Source organism: Myodes glareolus, chromosome 17 (assembly GCF_982192425.1).
Source record: "Myodes glareolus chromosome 17, mMyoGla1.1, whole genome shotgun sequence".
Classification (NCBI taxonomy): domain Eukaryota; kingdom Metazoa; phylum Chordata; class Mammalia; order Rodentia; family Cricetidae; genus Myodes; species Myodes glareolus.
Window position 1 is genome coordinate 39,068,342 of NC_142042.1, and position 14,576 is coordinate 39,082,917.

A 14,576-nucleotide genomic window follows, 5' to 3' on the forward strand; every position below is an offset into this window, starting at 1 on the left:
ACAGCTTTGTCTTAAGACCATGCAGTGGATATTCCGACAAATGGGGGTTTATTGTTCACTAAATAAAACAGACCAGTGGAACGCCACCACCCAAGACATGCTGCAGCTCCATTAGAAAGTTCTCAATTTGGCTCTTGCTTTACTTTCTAATACATGAAAGTACATCTATGTGAGTGTGTAGGGGAGGAATATGGAAAGATGGCAACAGACATGATTTCTCAAATTATGTAAGTGCAAATAGCTCTTCATCAGGGAGTAATTATGTAACCATTCTCCCACCACCTCAACTCATATCTGGCTGACCTGGCTGTAATTTAAGACACTCAGGTTGTGCCTGCTCTCATTATTATTTGTGATATAATACCAGGCAATACAACTCATCATTTTCCTGACACATTACTTATAAGTAGAAAAACCAACATGATTTCTAGATTTTATGATTTAATCTCTGTCTGAAATAACTCAAAAGAAAAATAGTACTTCCCACTGACTAGCTTATTTTGCGGTATCTTTTTAGGTAACTCATGATTACACCATAAACCAAAAGACTCAAGCCAGTGAAACAATTAATAAATACTATTTTCTGCCATTACCCAACACAGATATAAAATGGAGCTTTTCCCTGGTACTACAACCAGGAAAAAAAAATCAAGAAAGCTGACAGGTTCCCTTTAGCCTGAACTCCTAGAAACAAAAGCCCTTAGGGAAAGTAATGCAATAGTCTATGAGCCAAGTGTGCATTTCCTCCTGAACTCTTTTATTTAAAATCTCAACTACCCCTAAAAGGAAATCAAGACACATTGTACAAATAGGATTTGATTTACTAAATGGAATGATTTTTTTCAATTCAGAAGGATGGTTAAGGCACACACACACACACACACACACACACAAACACACACCCCACATGCACACGTTTTCCTCATTCTGTAGAATAACGGCATGAATGCCCACACAGCTTTTCAATGCTTTCCAAGTACTTTCCCCTAGTTTATCATAATTCCGGGAAAATCACACACACACACACACACACACACACACACACACACACACACACGGACATGGACACGAACACACACACGAACGTCAGACACACGGACACACACAGAGACTCACAGACTCGCATGCTTTAAAAAAGAAGAGAAGAGAAAAGAAAACCTAGAACAACGCAGTCGATAGGTTTTCTTCCTAGCAAGGCACCAGAGTCAGCCCTTTCCCCACGTACCAAATGCTCCACACTTCAGCACCTGGACCAGTGGACAGCTCAGCCCAGGCAGACAGCCCGCAGCACTTCCAACAGAACTGACGCTCCGAGCTCTAACCACAGCTCTGGTGCTTCAGCGGGGCAGCCTGACTTACGAGAACACCATTTCCTACGAGACCACTGCCGCTGGGTGCATATTCAATTCAAACCTCCTTAAGCTGTCGGATTTCCCCCACCCATCTACCCTCCCCACCCCCCTCCACCCTCCACACAAAAACGGAAAAGGGAAAATGCCCAATACTACCAGGGCATTTGTTGATCAACTTACACTTTCCTTTTGAATATTTAGGTACCGCTATGGGAGCAATAGCAGCGGAGGCTGAGGTCCGCATTAAGTACCTTTGTTCGTCGACTCCTGCAAGCCATGTTTATTAGAATCTACAATTCTCTCTCGCCCCAGTAATTGGAGGTGTGTTTTTCGGGCAAGGGACAAGGGGTGCTTTTGGCACCTTTTGATCTCTAAAGGCCACTGCGACTATCTCAGTGTTCCCTTTCCCTGTACTTCCCCGCCCTGTTCCCCATTCGCCAGCACCCATCCCAGCTAAACGCTTGGTAATTAAAAACCAAATATACATAAAGAAAGCTACAATCGGTTTAGGAAATAAGGCAATTAAGCTAAGGCAGAAATTCTCTCTCTCTCTCTCTTTCTCTCTCTCTCTCTCTCTCTCTCTCTCTCTCTCTCTCTCTCTCTCTCTCCTCTCCTCTCCTCTCCCTCTCCCCCTCCCTCCCTCTCTCCCTCCTCCCTCCTTCTCTCTCTCTCCTTTCCTCTCAAGTAGAAAGGGGAAAACACGAAGGAGAGGGAAAAATCGGGAGGAGGGTGGTAGTGGACTCCTACAATCAATGCCAAAACACTATACACATCGTCACCGAATAACACTCTCGATCTCAGACAAAAAGAAACCCATTTACCGATGTAAACATAGTCGCCCTCTCCCACACATCCCACATCCTTTGCGTTTGCTGAGATTTGTCTGCGGTATCGTAGGTATAGCAAAGTAACTGTCACAAATCCGTCTAGAATGAAGTGCTTACCCTCTAAATCCAGGTTGCCGGCGGAACTCCAACTGTGTGCAGAAGCCAGGAGTCATCGGATGGGCGGCTAGGCAGGCTTGGGCAGTGGGAGACGCTGCTCTCTGAGCGCCGGGTTACAGTGTTAACAAGCCCTGGGAAGAGACCTCTTTGCCTCGCGCTGGCTGTGCCCCAGTGCCTTCGCGTGGTGGCGGCTTGCTCATGCTTCGGAGGAGTCCCAGGCGAGAGCCTTCAGCTGATGCGAGCTTCCAGAAAGGCGTGGGGAAGGGGGAAAAATCATCTAATGCAATCAAATCGATCTGATCTACACCATCTGTCGCCTGCCACTATACACAAACGTTAAAATAGGAAAACGGAAAACACTGACAGCCCGAGAAGGTTGGTCTGCAAAGAGTTCATTTTTAGCAAAGCATAATTGAATATGGTCGGCGTACAGTTACAAAAGCCGCTGTTAACCATCCAGTAGTGGACCCCGAACATGCTAATGGTGGATTAATTGAGGAAGATCTGACGTGTGAGCTTCATAGTCTCTTATTCATGACTTCCCAATGGGAAAGGACCAATGCCTTGTGGGACTATGGTAACATACAGTCAAAAAGCTGCTAAGAAAATGGCTGTGTGTTCACAGCACCTCTCTCTGATAACAAACATATGTCGACTAAAACGGTTGAGTAGAATGGGAGGGGGTGTTGGAGAATAAAATTTTCTTTCCCCATGTAAGCAACCCCTATATCCTTTCCTAAAAGAAAAGCAAATATAAATACCACATCTTTAATGTAGTGGGAAGAAAGGGATGCTTTCAAATGCATTTTTTTAAAAAAAAAATATAAGTCAAGATCAAACTCTGTCATATACAAGAAAAAGAGCACTCTTACATAGCAGTTCTTTTTAAAAATCTATTTTTTTTCTTTACTTCAATCAAAGTACTTGTATAGCATGTGCTGCATATAGAAACAACCCAGTAAATACCACTAATATTGACTCAGGCTTGTTTGGTGCCAGGGTACCCTTTTTGACTTATTGAAATCAGGATGCCTTTAAGGTAAACATTTTGTATAATTTAAAATTGATTTGATAAACATTAAGTGTGATTTAAAGGAGGAGTTGGGAGGAGAGTTTTTGTTTATTTGTTTGTTTTGTTTTGTTTTTAATTCAATTCTACAGTCACCCTTTCTACCCACATACCTTTTGGTGTGTCTCTGGTCTATGCTAAGCACTTCATGGGAGAGATAAGGGAAGTGGGGAAAGGGTGGAGATATCAGGGAAAGGAAAGGAGTGTAGAGTACTAATAGCCACCACATTCTATTCTATTTGTAACAGAAAAATATAGGGCAATGAAAGATATTATATTCTGTCAATTGTGATATTTAAAGACATACCAGTGTTCAAAATCAATGTTTTATATATAGAGAGAAAGCATATTTTAAACAGTGGGTGACTTTCTCTCATCTATTTGCAATTTTTAGATATATTTTATGTGCATGAAACATTATTTTATTATCTATTCTAAATATGATACATTTCTCTGATGTTTCACATCCATTTGAGCATCAATAATCATATTCACTTCATTCTGACTCTTTTCTTTTAAATAAAAGGACATTGCATCAATTCTTCAGTAAACAATTCGTATTTAGGATAATTCTTGAGATAGCTGAATGTGTCTCCTGAAAACTCGGATAATCTCTTTAAGAAAAAAATCTGAATTAGATTAGTCTAAAAACATAGCTTGAAGACAAATCAAACAATTTACCTGATCTTTTGTTTCAATATACATTAATTAAGCACTCTTTCCAACCTACACAACATTCCAGGGTCATAGTCAGAAATTCAAGCCTAATAGCTTAGCAGCCTTTGTTGTCATTCGCGTCAAGCTATTGCCCCCTGCAGGTCAGGTTGAAAGTACAGGCAGATTTTGACCAGGTCCTTAGAAAATTTATGGTCATGATATTTCAGGCTCAACCAATACGAAAGTAGAGTTTAAAAAATTCACCTTTGGTTTGTGTCGATTTAGAAATAGCTAGCGCATTCACAAAATGAGCATTAAAGAGAATAGAGATTCCAAGTTCTTCTGAGAACTCAGCTGGGGGAGGGGGAGCAAGTCATCTATGTCTTTTCTCAGGATATGACAAAATCATTGGTGTACTTAATGCTAGCCACGGTTCCTTATTTATTCATTTACCACATGAACCATCACAACTCAAAAAAAAGTGAGACATTAAAAATAATTTTTTTGTTATAAAGTTGTGGTCCTGGACAATTTGTTACTTCATCTGAATGTGTTCTTGGTAGACTCTGTGAAGTACACTCAAATCAAGCCCTTAAGGTTTTCCTTCTGTTCACAGAATGGGGCCAATGACACGGTTTTCTTTTTCTTCTTGGTTATACGATGAAATATTATTTCAACTTTCTCACTTCACCTATATCATCACCCATTCTCAAAACCAAGTCATACAAATGAAGCACCTTCTGAACAGGAAATAAATCTGGAATTAACAAAATGGACCTCAAACTACCCCCATTGTGTCTGCAGTCTCCGATAGTAGAGCAGGTTTATGGGGGGAATTCAGAAGGCTTATAGGAAAATTCATATTTGGGAGTCAATAAATTTCCACTGAGTTCTAAAGAACCTGCAGCGGAATGCTGTTACTGTTTAAACTGAAGATCTCATTGAGAAATAGAATGTCTATCTTATGCAACATGTCACATATTCTAATGAAAAATTATCACTAAGCATTTTACTCAGCCAAATTTTGGAGGCATAATTTTCTACATTGTGTGGAAGTAGTTAAAACAAATTGCTTTGCTATCTTAAAAGTACTCGAAAATGCTCACAGAAGACTTAGTGACAAGACTCAGAGCTTTCTTAGGGTATTTTCCCCTCAAGATATTCGAGAATGTCATGGAGGATAGGAACTACTCATAATGCTCCCGTCCTCAATCACACTAAAAGCAAAACAAACAACAAAAGGGATTGACGACTTTCTTTTCTTTAATTTCATCTTTGAAGTATGTTGGACATTTCAAAAGAACACTGATCTACACATAATAGTCTTTATCTCTAAAATTCATAAACTCCACTCCACGTTAAAGCGGGGCCTTGGCTAGGCTGTTGGGTTATTCATTGTAGGAATTCCAGAACAACTAGTTGCCTGTAGCTGACATTCTGGCTGTCTTTAAAGAAATGAGAACCCATTTCCCTTTCAAGCTATAAGTCCTATATATGATATCATTCTCGTGCATGATTGCATTATTCAGAAGCGTGTGACTATTAAGTCTGAAAATTTGAATACCACGATGTAAATGCTTTACCACTGAGTTTTTCACTAATGCCCCTGAAAGAGAGGCTGTGTCCCTTGACCTGACATCTGACAACAGGGTGGGGGATGTTTAGTTCTCCCTACACCAGACAAAGCACCTTGCCTGCAAAGTGTTCTGAAAAACACAACCATACTAAGTCTTACTATCACTGCTATGTTTCCAAAAGAACAAAAGAGAGTTCTAGAAGCCAGTGGGGTGATATTCTTACTGATGGAATGGTGGAAAATTTACTAAACATGTAAATTTTCAGACACCAAAGACCATCCAATCCTTCCCATTCACTCAACTCAGTTTCTTCCTGGAGAAATGAAAGAAAAAGAGGGTTGGGGGGAGGTGTGTGAGCCGAAGGGGTGATGGTGGTAGGGGTCCTGTGTACCTGGGTGGATGTGAGGTGTTTGGGAAGACGGTATTTGAAATGGTTAATTTATGCAGATTTTAGGCCAATTAAAAACCTTTCTTAGCGCAGTTTTAAGAGAGGGCCCAAAAGGCAGTGGGGAGTTTAGCTCTCTCCAGTAGACCCAGCGCTAGGCAACACTACATGGCTTGTAGTTTGAGCCACCACTGCTGATTAGCTCTTGTCGGGACAGGTGACTCCCTCAGGAGAGTAAGAAAGGGAAGTAAAACACACCCCAGATCTCATACCAAGTTAAGCAACGCCAAACGAACGTGTGGTTTATACAGAATATTGGAAGATCAGCCCTAGCTCTTCCTAGCCGAGTAATCTGCTCTTTGCAACTCTGCAAGCGCGAGGTATGGGCCTCACCAGGACGCCTGGTGGCATCTATCCCTACACCGGACCTCGTGGTCGCTTGACTTCTTCAGGGTTCTGGCAAGCGACTTTGGCTCGCTTCCTAATGTCCTAATGATGAAGGCTGGCCATCTGAACCCGAGATGAACCGGGACCGAGGCTGGAGCGAAAAACAGCGTCGGAGGACTCCGTAAGGGTAAGGCAAGGCACGCACTCTTGTGCCGAGCCCCACCCCTCCAAGAAGCGCCTGGCGAGAAGCAACCCAGGCAAGTCACTGTGCGAATTGCCCTGGCAGGAGTGGTCTTCAGTCCTCGCCATCCTCCCACCACTCTCTGAATCAACCCTTCCCTTGCCCGAGTCCCGGGTCTCCCCGCTGTGCCCACCGAGTTTGGTGAAGAGCTCAGGGGCCCCCTGCTGGCCAGACACAGCCTGCGCGCGGCGACCCTCTCCAGGTTCCTTTAGCCCGGCCCCACCCACACCCAACTGGACCCTTCCGCTCCCCCCCAGTGTAGGGCACCAGTTCAAACAAACAGAAAACCAAGCCCACCAAACAAAGCACCTGGGAGGTGGCGGCTGGGGGAGGGAGAAAAGAACAAAACAAAACCAAAAAAAGCTTGCTCACCTCTTTTATTGCTCAAAGAAAGTGCGACTTCAACCTCTCCCTAGGTCCTCAAGGATCCTTTCCTAGGTCTCTAGCTGTGGCATGAAGGTTGGGTGTTCAAAAAACGACTCTTCCCTCTCAGTAAAAAAAAAAAAAAAATACTAGGAAAAAAGAGTCACGGCTGCTGTTCAAAACATGTTTTGCAAGCATCAGGACCACACACACACACACACACACACACACACACAGTCTTCACTCAAGGAAACCCACATTTATCAGCTGTGCAGAGCTCTGATGATGTTTCTGGAAGCTTTTCATCAATGATTGGAGGAAATGTTTGTTAATAGTTCAGAGTGTGGGGAGCAGGAAATAGGGTCCTGTGAGCTGGGAGGAGGGAGGGGCAGCAGGACCCTCTTCCACCCCTATCTTTACTTACCTGTGCTCGATTCATCCTTAAGGAAATTTCCATCCTTAAAATCTACGTCCTGTGCCTGAACCTCTCACTCAGAAATAGGGAAGGGATTATTCTGTTTATCTACGCAATTCATGACTTCGTTTTGTACGATGTTTTGAAAGTAGTTTAGCCTTGAAATAGACAGTAGACTTTGAGTGGTAGGGTTTTTTTTTTCTTTTTCTGTTCTTGTTAGAGATCACAATGCTTCTCTTCAGTAACTTTAACTTAGAGATGGGCATACTATCTTATTGTCACGACTTTCAGTAAAGTCTGTTTTGTTTTGTTTCTGGATATATACTGTCTGAGACAAGTATTTTTCCCTGTGTAACTTTAGGCAAACTAGTACTGGTTAACCCAGTGATGGATCAGGGCTGCTTGTCTCTGTTTTCTTCCCACATTGTTCTATGTAAAGAAACTAAAGGATTTGGGGATGGCTCAGAAGTCAGTTCACAGCAGGCAAGATCTGAGAACGGTAGGTGGTTTAGGGTATTGTATTCAGGTGGGTGCCAGGATCTCTGACTGGCTATTGAGGAGGAGGAGGAGGCTGGTGTGAGGAAGGGATCTGATTACTGTTGGTTATACCTATAAGTCTAGGTGCCCTGGGCAAGCCTTAGAAGATTAAGTGAAACTGAAACAACTCTGGCATACTGAGTACTTACTATTAGTAGGTGCCTTGGCGTGTGTGTTTTGTGTTCTTAATCTCACTCAACCCCCACTCCAGTCTTGTGAGCCAGGTACTGTTGCCATACATGAGAAAAACAGCTAGCAGCTAACTGTGGATCATGAACATCTCAGAGGTCATATTTCACCTTAATTATAAACACCTTCTTATGAAAAAAGGTTGTAATGTATAACTAGTGAGATTTTGGGTGTTGGATAGAGACAAAAGACTAAAATAATCCTATGGGCTTTTCTTGAGGTGCAGTTAAAGCAATTTAAAGAGAAACCACGAAAGCTTGTCTCAGTATAGTTTTAGTCTTCACAACTACTCACAGGGCCCAGCCCATAATAGTTTGGTAAAGTAATTCGATAATGAATTTCACAAAGTTCATGCTAAGAAGGCTTGCTGCTACTCATCCCCCTTCATATGTTGCTTACTTACAGATATGAATAGTTATGGTAAAAAAAAATGCAGAACAAACTTCTGAAGGGAACGTACTATTTTGTCAAAGAGTTTTGAGTGACCCCTGTATTTTGGTGTATACTTAGGACTCACTGAAATATATTTGGAGAACTGACTTACTCTGTGCTGTGCACTTAGCTCAGGTGGAGAATGGACTTGGTAGGCTGCTTAGGGTTCCCTCATGTTCACTAGGGCTCAAAGAATCAGAAGAGTCAGAGAACCATCCAGATGAGCTGTCTTAAGTCATGAGTTGGACGGTGGTCCACAGGTCTCAGCTTTTTCAGTTGTGCTCAAATTATTTGGCCAGAGGGCCTCCTCTCATGTTGGGGATGTCTGAAATTCCCCAAACTGTAATTTAGTTGAATATAGTTGTTAATATCAAGTTGGGAATTTTCCCCCTCTCATCTCTCATTAAACTGTTAGTATCAATATCAGTTTGGAAGCAAAATGTTATGCAATGAATCTGGTTTGTCTGTGTGAAATTATGCCATAAATGCTTTCAACAGATTTTTATTTTTAGACCTGAACGGCATTTTTTTTTTGCAACGATCAAATATGCCCCTTCTGTTTTATAAAGGGGTAATACAGAATTTTCAAAGTCACTTTTTAAGTAAGGGCAAGAGGGCAGAACCCAGATTTTCTGTATTCAAGCACTGAGGCTGTGTGTTCTCATAGCTTCATGGTCCTTCTTATTTAACTGCCAGAGATTCATGCCTCATTCAGTCACTACTTATTGCCATGAACTTGGCAACTCTCCTGGGCATTGGAATTCAACAGAGAGAAAAACAAAACAATCTTGGAAAAGGCCTTCATTTGTTCAAGCTTATATGCTATTGGTGGAACAGGACAAAACTAAGAGCCATGGTTAACAAGGTTATGAAAAAAAAGGTATTTCATAAAGACATTTTTTTTTCCCAGAAAATACCTCTTATGCAATACGATATGTATGGCAGGAAAAAATACACAGACATTCTTTTATATTTCTTGGTAAATAAATGTGGGAAGCCCTCCGTGCCAAATAACAAAAATTAAAGTTGGGCATTACCAAGTAGACACCACCAATTTTAGCCTGGCGAACAGAGCTCTTCTTCAGTGGTCTGTTCATGGGCTGAAGATGATTCTTTTCCAGAATGATCCTGTAAAGTGAGGGATGTAAAGTGGGGATTAGATGTATATAAGTAAACAGAAACTTATGTAGGAGGTAGGATAAAAAAATGAGGTAAGATTATTCTATATAATGTATTTGAAAATGTTACCTTTTAAAGACACATGGATTGTCCCTGCCGGCAGCCAGGAGCCCCAGTCTAGCAAAGTGCCATCATCTATTGTTTTGGGCTTTTGTTTTTCACTAAGTCAGTTTTTCCTTTTGAACAGGGCACAGGGTAGTCACCATCCCACATACAGGAATAATGGAAAGATAGGTCTAGAAACTTCCATCCCGTGAGATCCTGGGTTTTCAACATGAGAACCCAGAAACAGCTTCCCTCCCCCACCCAAATATAGAGCTCATTATTACAAACAAAATATACACTGAACATTGAAATGAAAAATTACCAAATGATTAGAACATGATACTGTTTTCAAATCAGTGTCTGTCTCCTCCTCCATAAGGATTTTAGTCAAGAGTTTGAATAATGAGGACCAATGGCCAATTGTCATATGTCCATATTTGCCACTAATGAGGGGCAATTTGTTTTGCAGGGTTTTATTGTGCTTCCGTTGACAGATGATCTGAAACTTCCTCTTGGCCATGTTAGAGAATGAAACTTTTATTTAATGGCTGGGCGGGGAAGACACTAGAGTATTGTCTGGTAGTACAAGAAGCACAGTGCACTGGCTGTGGAGGTTTCCTTTGCAGTCTTGCTTGCCTATTTCATCACTATTTTATTGTCTGAGTGCCGAGAAAGGAATATTATGTCTTCTACATTTTACTTGATAACAACATGCTAATATGTAATAGTAGCTTTCCTATTTTGTATTAATATTTTGTATGTTCATCAGGGAAAAGACGGGAAAGGCTGAAAGAGTATCGGGTGACTGTCCCACAGTGGGAATGACCCAGATCCAATTCCCGTTATGGTGAACGGCTGAGAAAGGGGAGTGAAGTTTTCCTTTTATGTTGACTGGTTGTCATATGGTGGTCTTCACTAAGAAAACAATGGGCTGGGATTCTCAGGAGAGTCACTCTTCTATTTCCCGTCTCCAAGTGTGACTGAATCTAAACTCCAGATACACATAGTGTTGAACTGCAGGGGAAAAAATGTTGAATTGTTCTCTGTACTGCATGCATTATTGAGATTAGAAGTTATAAGCAAGAACGCCTGAGTCTCCTTCGACTTTCATGCCCTCGGGCCAGCTGAAGAATCAATAGCATGTTCCTTCTTCATGATCACTGCCAAAGAAAGTAGCAAATCTTAAATAAAGGAAAACATGAGATCTGAGATCTTTTTGATCTGCCTTAAGATTGGAGTAAGCTTATGGAACACTTACGTTGAAACTCCCCAGAGAAGTGAGAAAGGTTATCTTTCTGGAGGGGTAAAAAGGTCTTTTTGATCCACACTGCTTTAGGAATCATTCTTCTTTAAAAGACAGACAGACAGACAGATAGAAAAGAAAGAAAATCTCAATCAAGGTGGAGTTGAACAAGGAATGCTTTAAGTCTTCAGATTTATTTATTCTGCACTAGATACACAATTATATAGATTTTATACCTTTAAATCCATATTCAGCTAGGCATTAAACTTAAGGAGTAATTTGTTTATAGAAAATAAAGCCATCTCTATTTGAAAACAAATGAAAAAAAATAATTATTTCTTCTCAAAAATGTACCCTTTTAATTGATAAAAACGCATCCACGAAATTCTGCCGACAATTTAAGCACTCTGTAGGTGTTGTTGCTGTTCTAAATTCATCTGCAAGAGGAATTGTAAATGGTATTTACCTTTTAATTAAACAAAGCATCTTGCAAATTAAACACATGTTCTTGCACATCAAAATTTAGTTAACATCCTTTGCATTGTTCATCCCGCTGACAGGGTGACAGCATCCCGAGTCCACACACAATGCAGGATGGTGGTGCCTCCCCTCCCCTGTCCTCTCCAGTCCTTACAGTCTATCACCAGCTAGAGGACACTCTGGAACTGACTTCCAACAACAGGGCAGCTCTTCTCACGGAACATACTTGAGGTTGTGCAGCATCTGGGACGGCACTGGTGTGTCTGGATCTGCAAAGCTTTGGTACTGATCTGACATATGTCTCACTGTCTTACACTGGATATTTGACAGTGAATGACAGAACACCTTAGAGGACTAGAGGAAGCCAATAAAGGCAGAAGCACCACTCGTGAGTGCAGCCTGGTTCCTAGGAACCACACACTTCTTTACACGCAGACCTGTAATTTGACATTTATAATGCACCGCAGAGCTGCTTTTCTGTCGTTTTTTTTACTGTCATGTTCTGCACATTTTGAAATAAATGTCCCTTCTAATTATTATATGAATTTGAACTCCAACATTCAATTTTCCCCCCTGTCTCATATAATGGAGTACTACATTTGGCTGAAGTCTGAGTTGTAAGGCCATTTAGGAAATGTGATCATTTAAAAATCTCCTCACAAACCATACCTGGGACTCCTTTTTTTTCCTATTGTGCTCCGCCTTACATATGAAACTATGCTTTAAATCCCATCCATCAGCACCAGTTCTAAGAAAATAAGGTTATTAGTGGCAGAATGAAACCGAGATAATTAGGACACAGTCTTAATGGAAGTAAAGACAGAGAGAGGCTTTCCAATAAAGCCAAATTGTAGTTAATGACTGTCACTCATTTCTGTTAGTGCTCATTAATTTCTTTTATTTCTGTTTATTTATGGTTTATATAATTGGAATAAAGTCATTTGCCCAGAACATTGCCAAAGGAGAAACACTTTGTCTTGCAAAGAAGCATTTTGGAATAATAGTTCAATAAGTTCGAAGGTAAGCTCAGATCTCTCCTTAGCATTACGGCACATCTGATATTTTATAGTTTTTTTTTCAAAAGAAGGAATTATTTTCACTTTGAATGTTAAATTTCAAGATTCAGACAGCTAGGATGTTGACGAGGCAGCACGCATAGAAGTCACAGCCGCGAGGGAAGAATGACTGATAGTGGACCAGGAGGGAGAGGAGAGAGTGGACCTACAGTCAAGGAAAGCAAACTTTAGCGCAAAGGGATAATGGTTGCTCCTAACTGAGCTTTACAGCCCAGAAGTAAATAATGGAAGGACGCAGTTTCAAATGGAAGTGTGATGTTCTAAGGCAGAATTTTGCTTCAGGAACTTACTTATCACATATTGGTGAAATGATACTACTTGGTGATCAAAATAATGCAGCCTAAAAGACAACATAAAAAGCCCTTTATTGATTGAAAGGAGCGAATGGCATAGGGGTGAGCAGAGAGACAAGTAAAACTCTCGCTAAGGAGACCCATATCCTGAGGTTTAATTAGGCCTGAAGATAAAGAACTTTGCCTCCTACACAGTTTTGTGCTGCTTGTTTTTACACTGGCACCATTTCTGCCACCTTGCTTACACATCTCAGAGTTCAACTGGATGCAATTTCCCCATTACAAAGAAAATGTAGAAAATTTACACCAGTCAACAAGTTTCGAAAATATCAAGTGCAACGCTTCTTCATGGGTAAAATGTACCTAACTTCTAGGTATAAACCCTTTCCATGTTCAAAAAACCCCAAAACAAACAAACAAAAAACCCAAAACGAACAACAACAACAACAACAACCAATCCAAAAAACAGCACCCCCACCACAACCCCGAACAAGCAAACAACTTTCTAAAAGTTTGATGCTGAACCTCATGCCTTCGGCTTTTACATAGTTTATGCATGATAACATATTAACTTAACTCTTTAAAAATTATTTGTTTATATTTATAAACAAGTGTTCTACATGTATACCTGCATGGCGGAAGAGAGCAGCAGATCCTCTTATATAGTTGTGAGCTGCCATGTGGTTGTTGTAAATTAAACTCAGGACCAGAAGAGCAATCAGTGCTCTTAGCTGCCAAGTCATCTCTCCAGCCACAACTTAACTCTTCATAGAGCTGTCTGTTACATAATTTGTGTATGAGGAGACCCAGAGTAGTTGTCATGCCTTCCTCTATTGGTCTCCACATCACTTTTTTTGGGAACACGTTTCTCACTGAACATGGAGCTGACTGATGAATCAAGACTGTCATAGAAATCCCCTCGTTTCTGCTTCCCCAGTGCCAGCATTACAGGTGTACATTGCCATGCCTGGCTTTTCTGTGAGCTCAGGGAATCCAAAACTAGGTGTTAATGCCCATGCGCAGTACTTTACAGAGTAAACCATCTTTCTTACCCCAATCTGCAATACTTTTATGGATGATACATGCTTTTGTTTCTAGCGTCGTTTCTATCTTACATATAAAACACTATGTTCCTAAGATACTGTATCTACTCATTTCTATGAAATATCCCCATCTTTTGTGAACACTGTTCACAATGTTTCTTTAGCTCTAGTCACTGGACCAAGCATTTGCAATGTTCCATCCAGTTTATTACATCAAAACCTAAAGGGAGGTCCTCTCAGGTGACTGAAATTTATGGAGTTTGAATGACTTAATTGAAGTTACCTAGCAAAATATGGAGCTTGATTTTAAATCAGTCTTTGAGTCATAAAGCTATGTGACTCCTCTACAGTTCTTTATTGAAGATGTACCATGTGCCAGGTAGGGAACTTAGTAATTTACAGGCTTAAAAAAGAAAAAGGTCTTCTTTAGCATCAAACAGAAACCACAAATCTAAGGCAGGGATTGTTGTAAGAAAGGCACTTCTGAGTTTAGGCTAAGGTAAGTTCCGTCTCTAGAGAATTTCTTGGTGAGCCAAGTATGGCTTCCAAACTCTCCTTCTGTTGTCGTAGCACACTGTACTCCAAGTCTGCTTCCCAGTCCTTAAGAACTACTGAGAGAGGTAAATCCTGTAAAATTTGAATAAAACTAGAAGTGTCTGAACAACCCAA